Raw genomic sequence first — 12,678 nt, 5'->3', positions numbered from 1 at the left:
TGGGTGGCTTAGTCACTTTAGCATCTGACTCTTGGTTTCAGCTCGGGTTATCTCAGGGTCATGGGATCAATCCCCCACATCAGGCCCCATGCTCAGCCCAGAGTTGCCTTGTGTTTCTCCCTCTCCCTTTGCCCCTCCCCACCACATGCATGCATGCATGTGCACTCTCTCTCTAAAATAAATAAGTCTTTCAAAAAATAAGATGAAAAGGCTCTAATGTAACTTTAAATTATGCAAGTGTATATTTTTTCCAAAAAGTTAAAACATTACAAATAAAGTACTATGAAATCCTGGTGCCTTCCTTCCCTGTCCAGAAGTAATCTCTATTCTCATAGAGTATGTCCTCTCCGAGGTAGTTTTCTTTGCATTTATGTTTATAGATGTATGCTCGTAGAAAATATAGTGTTTTGTGTGTCTGTAGGGCAGGGGATGTGAGCGAGTTATATAAATGTTACATTTCTATTTCTGTCAGCAGCTTGCATTTTTCAAGGAATGCTATGTCTTGAAGATCATCCTGGGTTAGTACATATAGCTCCGTCATACTCTCTTTCATCACAGATGACGGTTCATACCTGACCATCCTGACCGCCGGGGTGACGGTGGCCGGGCTGAGGTGCAGTGGGTCTGGGGCTGGTAGGATGACAGGGTGTGGGACTGCAGGAAGCAGATGCGGCCGCCTTAGCCCCAATCAAGAGTATGCGTGACTTCCTTGTGTGTCTTTTCCCCCTTTTAATACATTAGTATTTTTTAAATAAGTGACTGTGAGCCAGAGGCAAGCAGAGAATGGTGTGTTATTTTAACTAAACTCTTAACTCAGTAACTGGAGTCGATGTTCTGGTTCCCCAAAAAGGACTATAGCGGTTTATCTTGGCTTATCTTTACTAGAGGTGGTCTTTAATGTCACGGGATTTTGTCTTAGAGAAACTGGTGTCTCGTGAAGGGAGGGCGAGGGGCCATGGTGCGCCTCCTCTCCACTTCCAGCCAGCTGTCTGGCCTGTGACAACTCACTGCACCCCTCTAGACCTCAGTTTCCTAATGTGCCGTATCCTTTTCTTGCCCAAAAGCATGGTATCTGTCAGGCTGGGCTCGGTTACAGGTAATCCCCAGATCTTAGCAGCTCAGACCACAGAGGTCTGTGTCTTGCTCGCACTGTGCCCATCCTCACTGCCGTGACTTCCGGGCCCAGGCAGATGGAGCAGCTGCCATCTTGAAGGAGCTGGTCAGAGCGTTAGAGGAAGACGATGGCAGGCTGACACCCGCTGCCCCGAGGCGGGGAGCTTCCTGTCCGGAGTAACTCCTACTTCTGTTCACATTTCGAGAGTCCAAGCAAGGGACTTCAAGGGGGAACGGAAGTGTAACCCTGCCTGGTACCTAGGAAGAGAGTCCAAACTGTTTGGTTTTAAAAGATTTTATTTATTTATTTATTTATTAAAAAATTTTATTTATAGGGGCACCTGAGTGGCTCAGTGGGTTAAAACCTCTGCCTTCGGCTCGGGTCATGATCCCAGGGTCCTGGGATCGAGCCCCACATCGGCCTCTCTGCTCCGTGGGGAACCTGCTTCCTCCTCTCTCTGTCTGCCTCTCTGCCTACTTATGATCTCTGCCTGTCAAATAAATAAATAAATCTTTAAAAAAATTTTTATTTATATTTGTGAGAGAGAGCAAGTGAGCACGAGCAGGGGTGAAGGGCAGAGGGAGAAACAGACTCCTCCCAGAGCAGGGAGCCTGACAGGAGGCTCGATCCCAGGACACTGGGATCATGACCTGAGTGGAAGGTGGATGCTTAACTGACTGAGCCACCCAGGTGCCCTAAAGATTTCATTTTTAATTAATCTCTACACCCAACGTGGGGTTTGAACTCATGAACCTGACATTAGGAGTCACATGTTCTGCTGACAGAACCAGCAGGCGCCCACAAGTCCAAACTATTTAGTGAGCCACCTACTTCTGTCACTGTGCTGTTTTGCGAGGAAGCAGGAGGCGAGTCTGAAACTGTTCCATGGTCCGTGAAATCCTATCCCACACGCTGATCCTCTCTCTCTATGTACAAAACCATTGACCTTTTTGTTCCGGTAGCCTCCCAGGTTTCCAGAGAGCAGCAGCCTGTTTGGGAAACTCACATTTTGAGAAATGAACAGAACTTGGCAGTAGGGGGACAGGGGAGTGCGGTGGCAGGTGGCTCAGCCTAAGTGCAGAGGCTCGGAGCCCTGGCCGGATTCCAGAGCACCTGGTGCCAGCCAAGCTGGCTTTGGTTTTGCTCGTGTTTGTATTTGTTTCCGGTCTCCATGTGACAAGTGTCCGCCGCAGAAATGCTTGCAGAATGTCAGAATGGCCTGACTCCTCAGAGCTGACCCTTGAGAACACTCTGGGCTATCACACTAAGTTAGTCTCTGCTGCATTGTTCAAGAATGCTTGAGGGACTAGGCTCCAGATCTGTTAAGGATCTTGTATTGCAACACCAATTTGTGGAAAGCTGTGTCCTTTACTCTGAAATTGCTCTCTTTCAGGCCCAGGATGAATGATGATTCCCAGCAATTGGGGGTCTAAGAGAGAAATCATGAGGTCATTATAGAGGACGGGAAATGATTTTCTTGAGGTTTTTGTTCTTGATCTAGGCCATGTCCGTAGGGATGGAAGCCAGATTCTCTTTGCTCATCCTGGGGGTTGACATTCATAGCTATACTCTGGGCTGGGTGACGTCTACACTCCGGCTTTGCTGGGTGATTGTGCACAGAGCAGAGCTGCTGCTGTGCGGACTTGTTTACCAGCATCTAACTCAGTGTCTCAGAGATAACACTGAGGCTCTCTCTGTTCAGAGAGGTTTATTATAAAGATGTACGAGAAAGGGGTGGCACCCCTGGGTGGCCGAGGAGACTGGGTCCCTCAGCAGTGGGCTACCTGGACCGAGCACTTGTGTGCTGGGGGTTATTGGGACTCAGCGCGTCTCACATTCCAGGCAAATGATGCTGAGGTCTCCACTCTCGGGCAGGCCCACTCCTACGAGACAGGGGCGCTAAGCACTTGTCCTGGTGACCTCAGCCACAGAGGGCTCCGGCTGGGCAGAAGGAAGCCCGGTGGGGAGATGCAGCCCGGTGTTCTGGCTTCGTTGCTCTCTTGGTGCGCTCACCACACTTGAAATCTCTTGCTCTGTCCATCTGTCCATCTGTCCTGCCAGATTATAAACTCTGTGACTTTGGGAAGATAGTTAACCTCGTGTGCCTCAATTTCCTCATTTGTAAGTCAACAGTAACACTGACCTCTGCCACCTAGTGTTGTCCCTAAGAACTGAGTGAGGTAATAGAGAAGAATAAATCAGATGATCATTACTGATATTTACTTGATGCCCAGTCCAGGCACTTTGAATATGAACTAAGTCTTTACAGCAACACTTTGGGACAGGGACTGTCCCTATGAAGAAACAGACACAGAGAGGCTGGCTAACTTGCTGATGAGCTCTGGACCCCTCAGCCTGGCTGGCTCCAGAGACCACCTCTAGCCCTGCGTTACTGTGTCTCTCGCAGGGAGTGGAAAGCATTAGCTGTCTGCAGGGCCTCCAGTAAAGGGCTCACTCAGTGTTAGTGACGATCCTTCTGGATCCTGCTGGGGCCACCTCGCAGAGGAGGTCTTGACACCAGACCTCTGCAGAAGGACGCAGGAGGCCAGCCTCCTGGAGTCTGCCCAGTGCCCCACCCCCCACCCTGCCCCCCGTGGTCCTCCCATGGGTCCTGTCGGCGATAGCACATTGTCCTGCTGACTGGACTGGCCTCAGACGGGGGCAGCTGGATTTGCAGAGGGGGTTCAGGCAGCCAGGCTGATGCAGGCCAGGGACAGTGTTGCCACTGGGCGTCATCCTTGATCCTCCAGTTTGGCAAGTAGAATTTCTCTGAGGGCTTTAAAAGATCAAAGAGTGGCAGGTGGTTCTTACTCTCCTTTATAAAATAAAAACCCAGTCCAAAAAGTGTCTGTCAGGAACTAGCTTCTGCAGCTCCAAAGAGGACCTTGCCAGTCACCTAGAAACAAAGGAATGGTAAGGGTACAGCAGATGTATATGGTGTGATTGCCAGCAAGCAAAAGATCGGTGTAGGCATAACTCTACATAGAGAAAAACAGAAAGGGAATACTCCAGAATGGTAACAGCATTTCCTGACGTTTCCACAGTAAACAGATAAATTGCTTTTATACTTGAGGGAAGTTATTGAAACATAAAAAGGCACATCTATGGAGATGAACATCTTTATAAAGTGCTTTTTTTTTTTTTAAAGATTTTATTTATTTATTTGACAGACAGAGATCACAAGTAGGCAGAGAGGCAGACAGAGAGAGAGGAGGAAGCAGGCTCCCTGCCGAGCAGAGAGCCCGATGCGGGGCTTGATCCCAGTACCCTGGGATCACGACCTGAGCCGAAGGCAGTGGCTCAACCCACTGAGCCACCCAGGCACCCCTTTATAAAGTGCTTTTTATCTTAGCATCTCCATTACAAAGAATGAACATTTACTTTCAGGGTCACTGGGGGTAATTGGAGAAGGAAGAAAGCAGCAGCAGGGGGCGAAATCCTTTAGAAAGTGAAACTGAGTGTGGGAGAAGGGCCCTGCCAAGGTGCTGGGACTGAAAGGGGAACAGGAGTCAGTCTCTGCATGGGCGCCCCGGTTGCTCTGTTCCCAGATGGGACTCCTTTCTAAGTGAATCCTTTGACCCATGTGTCCCTGTGAGCTCTTCACAAGCATGCTGACCATGGGTCAACCCACTCAGCTCCACGCCCCGCCCCCTCTCGGCCACCTACATACTTCTAGCTAATGCAGACCTCCCACCATTCTTGGGTTCCAAGTTCACCTTAGGCAGAAGTCTTTGCTTGGTCTCCTCCATTTTCCAGTTGTTTTGTTCTCCTTGCATTTGGTGTTCTGCTAGGTTTCTGTTGATGTTGTCTGCCTTGTTGTGTGCCCCCTGGTGGTAGGGGGACAGTGGCCTTTATGCACAAGGGGTATAAATGAACAAACGAATGATGCTCAGGTCTCGGCTCTCGGGCAGGCCTACTGCCCTTCACCATGCTCTTCAGCTGGGAGGGCGCCCGTAAGACTGTCTTGCAGTGGGGCTCCCTGGAAGGTGTGGCTTCATCCCCTCCAACTTCTCCTGGTAGCTGGCCAGCGAAGGAGAGAGTGGGGGCAGCCAGAAGACACAGGGACCTGCACTGACCATGTGCTTGTTCTAAATAAATTCCTGATCTGAGAGGAAAAGCTCTCAGTTTTGCACTGTGGAGTACAATGTTTGCTGTGGGGTTTTCATATATGGCCTTTATTATGTTGACATATGTTCCCTCCAAACCCACTTTGTTGAGAGAAATTTTTCTGGAGGGGGAAGAGAACAGGTGGGGGAGGGTCAGAGGGGGAGAGAGAGAGAGAGAGTGTGTCTTAAGCAGATTTAAGCAGGCTCCACGCCGAGTGTGGAGCCAGATGCAGGTCTTGATCGTGACCTGAGCTGAAATCAAGAGTTGGACCCTTAACTGATTGAGCCACCCAGGCACACCTGTTTTTCTTTTCTTTTTTCCTTAAGGATTTTATTTATTTATTTGAGAGAGCACAAGCAGGGGGAGCAGCAGGCAGTGGGAGAAGCAGACTCCCCACTGAGCAGGGAGCCTGATGTAGATCTCAATTCCAGGACCCTGGGATCCTGACCTGAGCAGAAGGCAGATGCTTAACTGACTGAGCCACCCAGGTGCCCCTATTTTTCTTTTCTAATGTATGCATATAAGTCTATAAGTTTCTATGGTTTCTTTAACTATATCCCACAAATGTTGATACATTGTATTTTCATTATTGTACAGTTCAAAATATTTTCTAACTTCTGTTTCCTCTTTGACCAGTTGTTTGGGGATTTCTAGGTATCCTTTTTTTTTTTTTTTAATTAAAGATTTTATTTATTTATTTGACAGAGATCACAAGTAGGCAGAGAGGCAGGGAGAGAGGAGAAACCAGGCTCCCTGCTGAGCAGAGAGCCTGATGCGGGGCTCGATCCCAGGACCCTGGGATCATGACCTGAGCTGAAGGCAGAGGCTTTAACCCACTGAGCCACCCAGGCGCCCCCCTTTTATTATTTATTTCTGCTTGATTCTACTGTGGTCAGAGAATATATTCTGAATTATTTCAATCCTTTAAAATGTGTTAAGAGGGGCGCCTGGGTGGCTCAGTCGTTAAGAGTCTGCCTTCAGCTCAGGTCACCATCCCGGGATTTGGGGATCAAGCCCCACATTGGGCTCCCTGCTCAGCGGGAGGCCTGCTTCTCCCTCTCCTACTCCCCCTACTTGTGTTCCCTCTCTCACTATCTCTCTCTCTGTCAAATTAATAAATAAAATGTTTTTAAAAATGTGTTAAGAACTTACGTTATTTCAGTTTGGACTGCTATTACACGTGCACTTAAAATGCTAGGCATTCTGTTGCTGTTGGCTTTGTGTTCTATAGCTGTCATTTGGGAAAATTGTTATTCTGTTGAGATTCTCCATATCATTACTGTTTACTAATTCCTTGTTCTTTTTGTTCTTTTAGTTATTCTGAGTCATGTATTAAACCCCTCCCCCATTGTGACTGTGGATATGTCTAGTTCTCTTATGATTGTCAATTTTTGCTTTGTTTTGACAATTTTACTAGGTGCATACAGACTAAAATATTGTATCATCTTATAGGATTGATCATTTTATCATTCTGAAATGTTTTTCTCTCTACTAACGTTTCTTCCCTTAAATTCTTTATTTTTAATATAGCTATGCCAGCTTTGCTTTTTTGGGTGAGGGCATACCTTATATTTCTTTTCCTTTTGGGGGAAATGAATGAATGAATTAAACCCCATCATTTTACTTAAGATCTGTCTCTCTAGGCAACATGTAGTATTTTTCTATCCTATCTGCCAAGCTAAGTTTTATAATTGGAGTATTTAGTACATTTACATGTAATGGAATTATTAATACATTTGCATTTATATCTGTTGTCTGGTTTCTATTTGTCTTGGCTTTTTTTTTCTTTTTTTACCCTTTTATCTCACTATCTTTTTTTAGAATTAAGTGTATTTATTATTCCATTTCCTTCTTCTATTGTCTTGTATATGTTTCTTTTACTGTTTTTTTAGTGGCAATCTTAGAGATAATAATCTGACCTTTGAATTATTACTGTCTAAAACAAAGTAATAATGGGTCATCCGGCTGGCTCAGTCACTGGAACATGTGACTCAATATCAGGGTCCTGGGTTCACGTCCCATTCTGGGCATAGAGCTTACTTAACAGAACAAATAAAATAAAGTCATATTTTTGCCTAGAACCAGAAAGTGCTTTGAGCTTAGAACACTTTAAGTCCATTTATTCCCCTTCACCTTTTGAGTTATTACTATTACACATGCTAATTCTGCATATATTTTAGATTCAACAAGATATCAGTATTGTTTTGTTTAGTCAATACACATTTCTTTTTACTCACATTAAACTTTCTGTTGCTCTCATTTTGTTTTTGTCTTAGGATCATTTTTCTTCTACCTGAAAAACTCATTTCTAGGGGCGCCTGGGTGGCTCAGTGGGTTAAAGCCTCTGTCTTCGGCTCAGGTCATGATCCCAGGGTCCTGGGATCGAGCCCCGCATTGGGCTCTTTGCTCAGCGAGGAGCCTGCTTCCTCCTCTCTCTCTCTGCCTGCTTCTCTGCCTACTTGTGATTTCTGTCTGTCAAATAAATAAAAAAAAAAAAAAAAAAAAAAAAAAAAGACTTGAACAGAACACTAACATTTAAAAAAAAAAAAAAAAAAAAAAAAAAAAACTCATTTCTATATACATACACACTATATGTGACCTATATATGGTACTTCAGTCAAGATAAAGAGTATTTCTATCTCCCCAGAAATTTCTTTTATCTCCCTATGGAGTCTGTTTCTCCTGTCTTCTCCCTCCCCAACCCCAGGAAACCACTGTTCTGATTTCAGGGTTAGATTTCTAGAATTATATGAATGGAATCATATATTATGTACTCTCTTGAGTCTTGTTTCTCTTTATGCAGCATAATATCTGTGATATTCATGTTGTATTTCCTTCATATTTCTTATCAAAGAGTGCTCTACTGTATGAATGTACCCCAATTTATTGATCAGTTCACCTATCGTTGGCCTCTGTAGAAGTCATGAACTACTGTATCACAACTAGAAGTAGAAGAAACTTGTTTAAAAAAAAAACACAAAATTGTCAGAACCTCTGAGTCTTTTCAGAAGGCAGATTTCTAGAATGGGAAATATTTGCAGAAGGCAGATTTCTAGAATGGGAAGTTACAAAATAGAACTTTTCCACAGGTTCTTTTTTTTTTTTTTAAGATTTTATTTATTTATTTGACAGAAATCACAAGTAGATGGAGAGGCAGGCAGAGAGAGAGAGAGAGGGAAGCAGGCTCCCTGCCAAGCAGAGAGCCCAATGCGGGACTTGATCCCAGGACCCTGAGATCATGACCTGAGCCGAAGGCAGCGGCTTAACCCACTGAGCCACCCAGGCGCCCCTTCCACAGGTTCTTGATACATACTGTTAAATGGGGTCCCAGATGGTCTTCTCCAGGATATAGCCCTACCCACGGTGTATGAAAGTCCTTGTCTCACAATACCATCAATGGCATTTTTGACAAAGAAGCTTTGACAAGAAATTGTTCTTTTTAATCTTTTCAAGTGTGCAAAGCTTGAATTTGTTATCTAATAGTTGAAAGTAATTGTATGCTGACTATAAACGAGTAGGTACCATACTTCTTTCCTTCCTGAGTTCACAGAACAGTCTGTGATCTCACCTCTTTAACTGCATGCCTCATTGACTTTCTGAGAAACTACTCTGAAAAGCTAATTCAGAGTCCTTCCTGGCATTGGTCTGCTAGATGGTGGTGGGGACAGGGCAGGAGCTCCGATGTCTTCCTGCCCCAGCTTCCAGTGGTGGCTCAGGAGCTACACGCTCCAACACAGTAGCCACTGGCCACAGGTGGCTTTTGAGCCCTTGATGTCTGGTTGGTCCAAACTGAGATGTGCTGTTAAGTATAAAATGCACACCAGATTTCAGAGCCTTAGTATGAAAAAAATGAATATAAGATGTTTCACTTAGTTCTATACTCCTTACATATTGAAGTAAGATGTTTAATTTATGGGTTAAATGAAACATGAAAAAAAATTTCATTTCTTTTTACTTTTACTAATGTGGCTACTAGGAAATCTTGGATTACACACATAGCTTGCATTTTCTTTTTTTCTTTTTTAAGATTTTATTTATTTATTTGAGAGAGAGCAAGCATGAGCAGGGAGAGGAGCAAAGGGAGGGAGAGAGAGAAGCAGACTCTCTACTGAACAGGGAGCCCGATGTGGGGCTCAATCCCACAACCCTGGGATCATGACCTAAGCTGAAGGCAGATGCTTAACGACTGAGCCACCCAGGTGCTCCTTGCATTTTATTTCTATTCAACAATGTGTTCTATAGTCTTACAGAGACTCTCTCTCTCCTGTCTCTACTTTTTTTTTCCTTGGAATGCCTGCCCTCTGGCTTTGTTTTCTTCAGAGATGCTTCCCAGAGCCTTTTTTGGAGGCTCTGCAGACTTTATATTCAGTTCAGAGGATCGAATTCCAAGATGGAACCTGGGCACAGATCTCCATAACGAACCTAAGGTGGTGGATTGACCCTGAGATTTGTTACCAGGGAACTAAACCTCTCTGAGGGCAGATCAGAAAGCCGGGAAGAAGAGGAGGAGTTGGGGTTGCCATCTAACCCCTCAGCTCCCAATGGGCTCTTTGACCTGAACACCAGTAGGCTGTACCCTCACTTGCCTTTGTCTCAAGAGAAGGCTTTAAGTGGTAGACCAGCCCTCCCCTGACCTTTTCTGCTTCATTTCTCTGCTTTATCTTCTTCTGTCATTCTGTGATGGGTCTTGTTTTCTGGCCATCTTCATTGGCTTAATAGGGATTTTTTTTGTTGTTTCCTGGCCCTTCCTCACCAGGATCTCCACCTTCAGTCCTCTCCACTCTACACCACTGCCCTGGGAGAGCCCCTGTCACTGGAGCAGGTCCAGCTCAACAAACCTGATTTCGGCCCAGCATTGGCCTTCTGTTTGCCTGGACATGACAACTTGACCGTCTTCATTAGCTAGACCTTTTACCAGGCGAAGACTGTAATGGAGCCCTGTCAGGGCCAGGAGATCCCTGGTTCTGTTTGGTATTGTGGTAACCAGATGTCTATGAAGTGAATTTCTCTACAGCGCCCCAGGATGTAGATTTGATCTACCCTAGGATTCTGTTTACTGAGCCAGGTTCAGCTTTCTGTTTCCTCTTTCATCATTCATACCTTAAGTTCCTGCTGAATTGAGTGAATTCTGCAAATCTGATTAAATCTCAAACTGGGACTTTGGAAACTATAGAGCAACAGTCTCCTTGCCAGTAGGCTGATGTGATTTGTTGCTCTGTTTAGGTAGCTGTAAATCGGGAGACTGAGGTTTCTGCCTTGGATGGCAAGAGCTGAAGGTGTCTACAAGGTTACCATGGGCAGGCAGAGGGGCAAAATCACTGAATTTTGTTGGAGTCACAGGCTCGGAAGAGACGAACTGTGAGTAAAACAGGACGGACGTGGATTAGGTTTGAACAGATGAAACATAACACCAATTCCAAGCTTTCTTCTGGCTCAGCAGTCATGCCTGCAAGACATGGACTCATGAAGTAAACGGGCAGTTCCCTTTCTAGTTCTTGCGGGTGAAGGATCAGTGCAAAGAAAGTCTCGGTTTTGTGCTACTATGTCTTTAACACCCTCACATGCTTCTGTGAACAAACAGGTCTCAGACCTTGGATCTTCCCAGGCAGTGCTGTTGAGGTGGGATAAAATAGCAGGGTTTTATTTCCAGTGAATTAACTTTGGTGTTGCTTTCTATTTATTAAAAATGATGGACAAAATAATATTTCCTTAAAAATTAGTCTGAGTTTTAAAAATAGTCCATTTATGGGGACTAAGGGAGTATAGTTGCTGTGATGGGCATGGGCAACATACAGAATTGCTGCATCACTGTAGTGTTTCCCTGAAACAAATATAACATTGTGTGTTAACTATACTGCAACTGAAACAAATGAAAAAACAAAAATAAATAAAACAGTCCACCTAAAGCACAAAGTAAAGCAAATAAAGCACAGGTAGGACTCAATTATGGCCAAAAAAATATATGTGAACATGTTGCCCAAGTGACATTTAGAAAACATTGTCCTAAAGGAGGAAGGTACAGAGAAGACCAACATCCTAGAGTTCTGGATTTAAAACTAACCCGTCATCAATTTCTTTTGTTCATTTACTATAAATTACAATAGTATTTTCGGAGAAAACTGTCTCTTTCTTTTTTTCTTCCAATTTTGCAGATTCCAGAAAGAAATTGGAAATTGAAGATTTCAGAAGAGGAAGTTGTTTTAAAATATTTTGATTTACTTCAAAGAATAACACTGAAAAGTTAAAAAGGTATCATTAACCTTAATTTAAATTTAATATTATCCACTGGTAGCCCTTCAGGGAACCAGTTTTCTAAAGCTTTGGATTCTAAAATAGGTCATATAATTGACCCCAGTGGAAAAGGCTGAATTCACATCTAAGAGGCAAACATATGTCTAGTAGTAGTAACTAGTCATTTCCATTCCTGAAAGTTCTTTCCGGTAAGGATGTCTTGCCTTCTTCTTGCTTAGAATGTTAAATTGTATTGTCTCTTGCTTGGTCACTCAGGTTATAAAAGGAAAGTAATTGTGTGGGGTCCCACTGAGAAATTTCTGTAAGGCTTGCAATGTTTAGCAATGGATAGATTTAAAAAGGGAAAAATGGATGTGTGCAAAAGACCAGGAGACTCATGTGTGACTTGGGGGGGAGGAATTTCAGAGCCTGTGGACTTGACTATTAACAGATGTGGGCTTGTAAGAGCTAATGACAGTAATGGCACTGACAGGGTTTAGAAGTCGGTCATTTTGGGGGCAGTGGGGCTCAACAGAAAGGTTTAAAAACACTCTCTCTGGGGTGTGTGAATTTTCCTACCAAAATGAGGGACAAAGTTGTCAGTTCAAGGCCTTTCTACTTCCAAGAGAATGACCCATTTTATATACATAAGGATGAGTGGAGAAGTGGCTGAAGGATCTTAATGGTACAAGAAAGGAAATCAGTACGATTTGGGGCTCGTGCAGGTGAACGCAAGTTAGTTTTTAATACCCAAATAAAATGGCCTGGGTCCCAGTTTCTACCTAGACAGGAAGTTCAGCAGGTACATGAGGTTTTCAGGGATTTCCAGGAAGATGGCTTTTCCTGATCATCTGCCACTTGGAAGTCCACATCCTCTTCCCTCTTGTCCTGCTTCACTCCACACGTGGCATTGTTCCTCCTAAATTCCCCAGGGTCTAAGTATATGGCAGACTTTGCTGGAGGTGTGAGGATAGCTGTGAGGGGTATAGGGCAGCTCCAACACAACCTGGAACGGGCAAGAGTGACAGAAACGTCCCTGTTCCCAGGTTCCTGGGCTCTGGCTACCACAGGAGACTTCTTGCTGAACTGTCCCCCCTCCTCAGGCCGTTTTGGGCTCAGACCCTCTCTCCCACCAAGCCTCAATTCCCCCACAACCAACCGTGGTTTTCTTGCTCCCAATTTTGGATGCGCCCAGTTTCTTTTTATGGAAGATAGTATACCTTTAT

General features: G+C 44.6%; 2 protein-coding genes across 3 annotated transcripts in view; one reads left to right on the top strand and one right to left on the bottom strand.

The window, feature by feature from the left end:
- The window catches only part of ZNRF2 (zinc and ring finger 2), a 394,136-nt gene that overhangs the window by 199,781 nt on the left and 181,677 nt on the right, over window positions 1-12,678 (bottom strand). The gene's annotated exons all lie outside the window — the stretch shown is intronic.
- NOD1 (nucleotide binding oligomerization domain containing 1) overlaps window positions 1-12,678 on the top strand; it is a 69,381-nt gene that overhangs the window by 10,995 nt on the left and 45,708 nt on the right. Inside the window, exons 2-3 of one of the 2 annotated variants that reach the window (XM_059171474.1) lie at window positions 10,445-10,579; window positions 11,374-11,470. The gene's annotated coding sequence lies outside the window, so the exon portion shown is untranslated. The remainder of the gene's footprint in view (window positions 1-10,444; window positions 10,580-11,373; window positions 11,471-12,678) is intronic. The other variant, XM_059171473.1, reaches the window with a different exon arrangement.

This window comes from Mustela lutreola, chromosome 4, assembly GCF_030435805.1.
Source record: "Mustela lutreola isolate mMusLut2 chromosome 4, mMusLut2.pri, whole genome shotgun sequence".
In the NCBI taxonomy this organism is placed as follows: Eukaryota; Metazoa; Chordata; class Mammalia; order Carnivora; family Mustelidae; genus Mustela; species Mustela lutreola.
The sequence above is the reverse complement of the archived record's forward strand: the minus strand, read 5'-3'. Positions and strand labels throughout refer to the sequence as shown.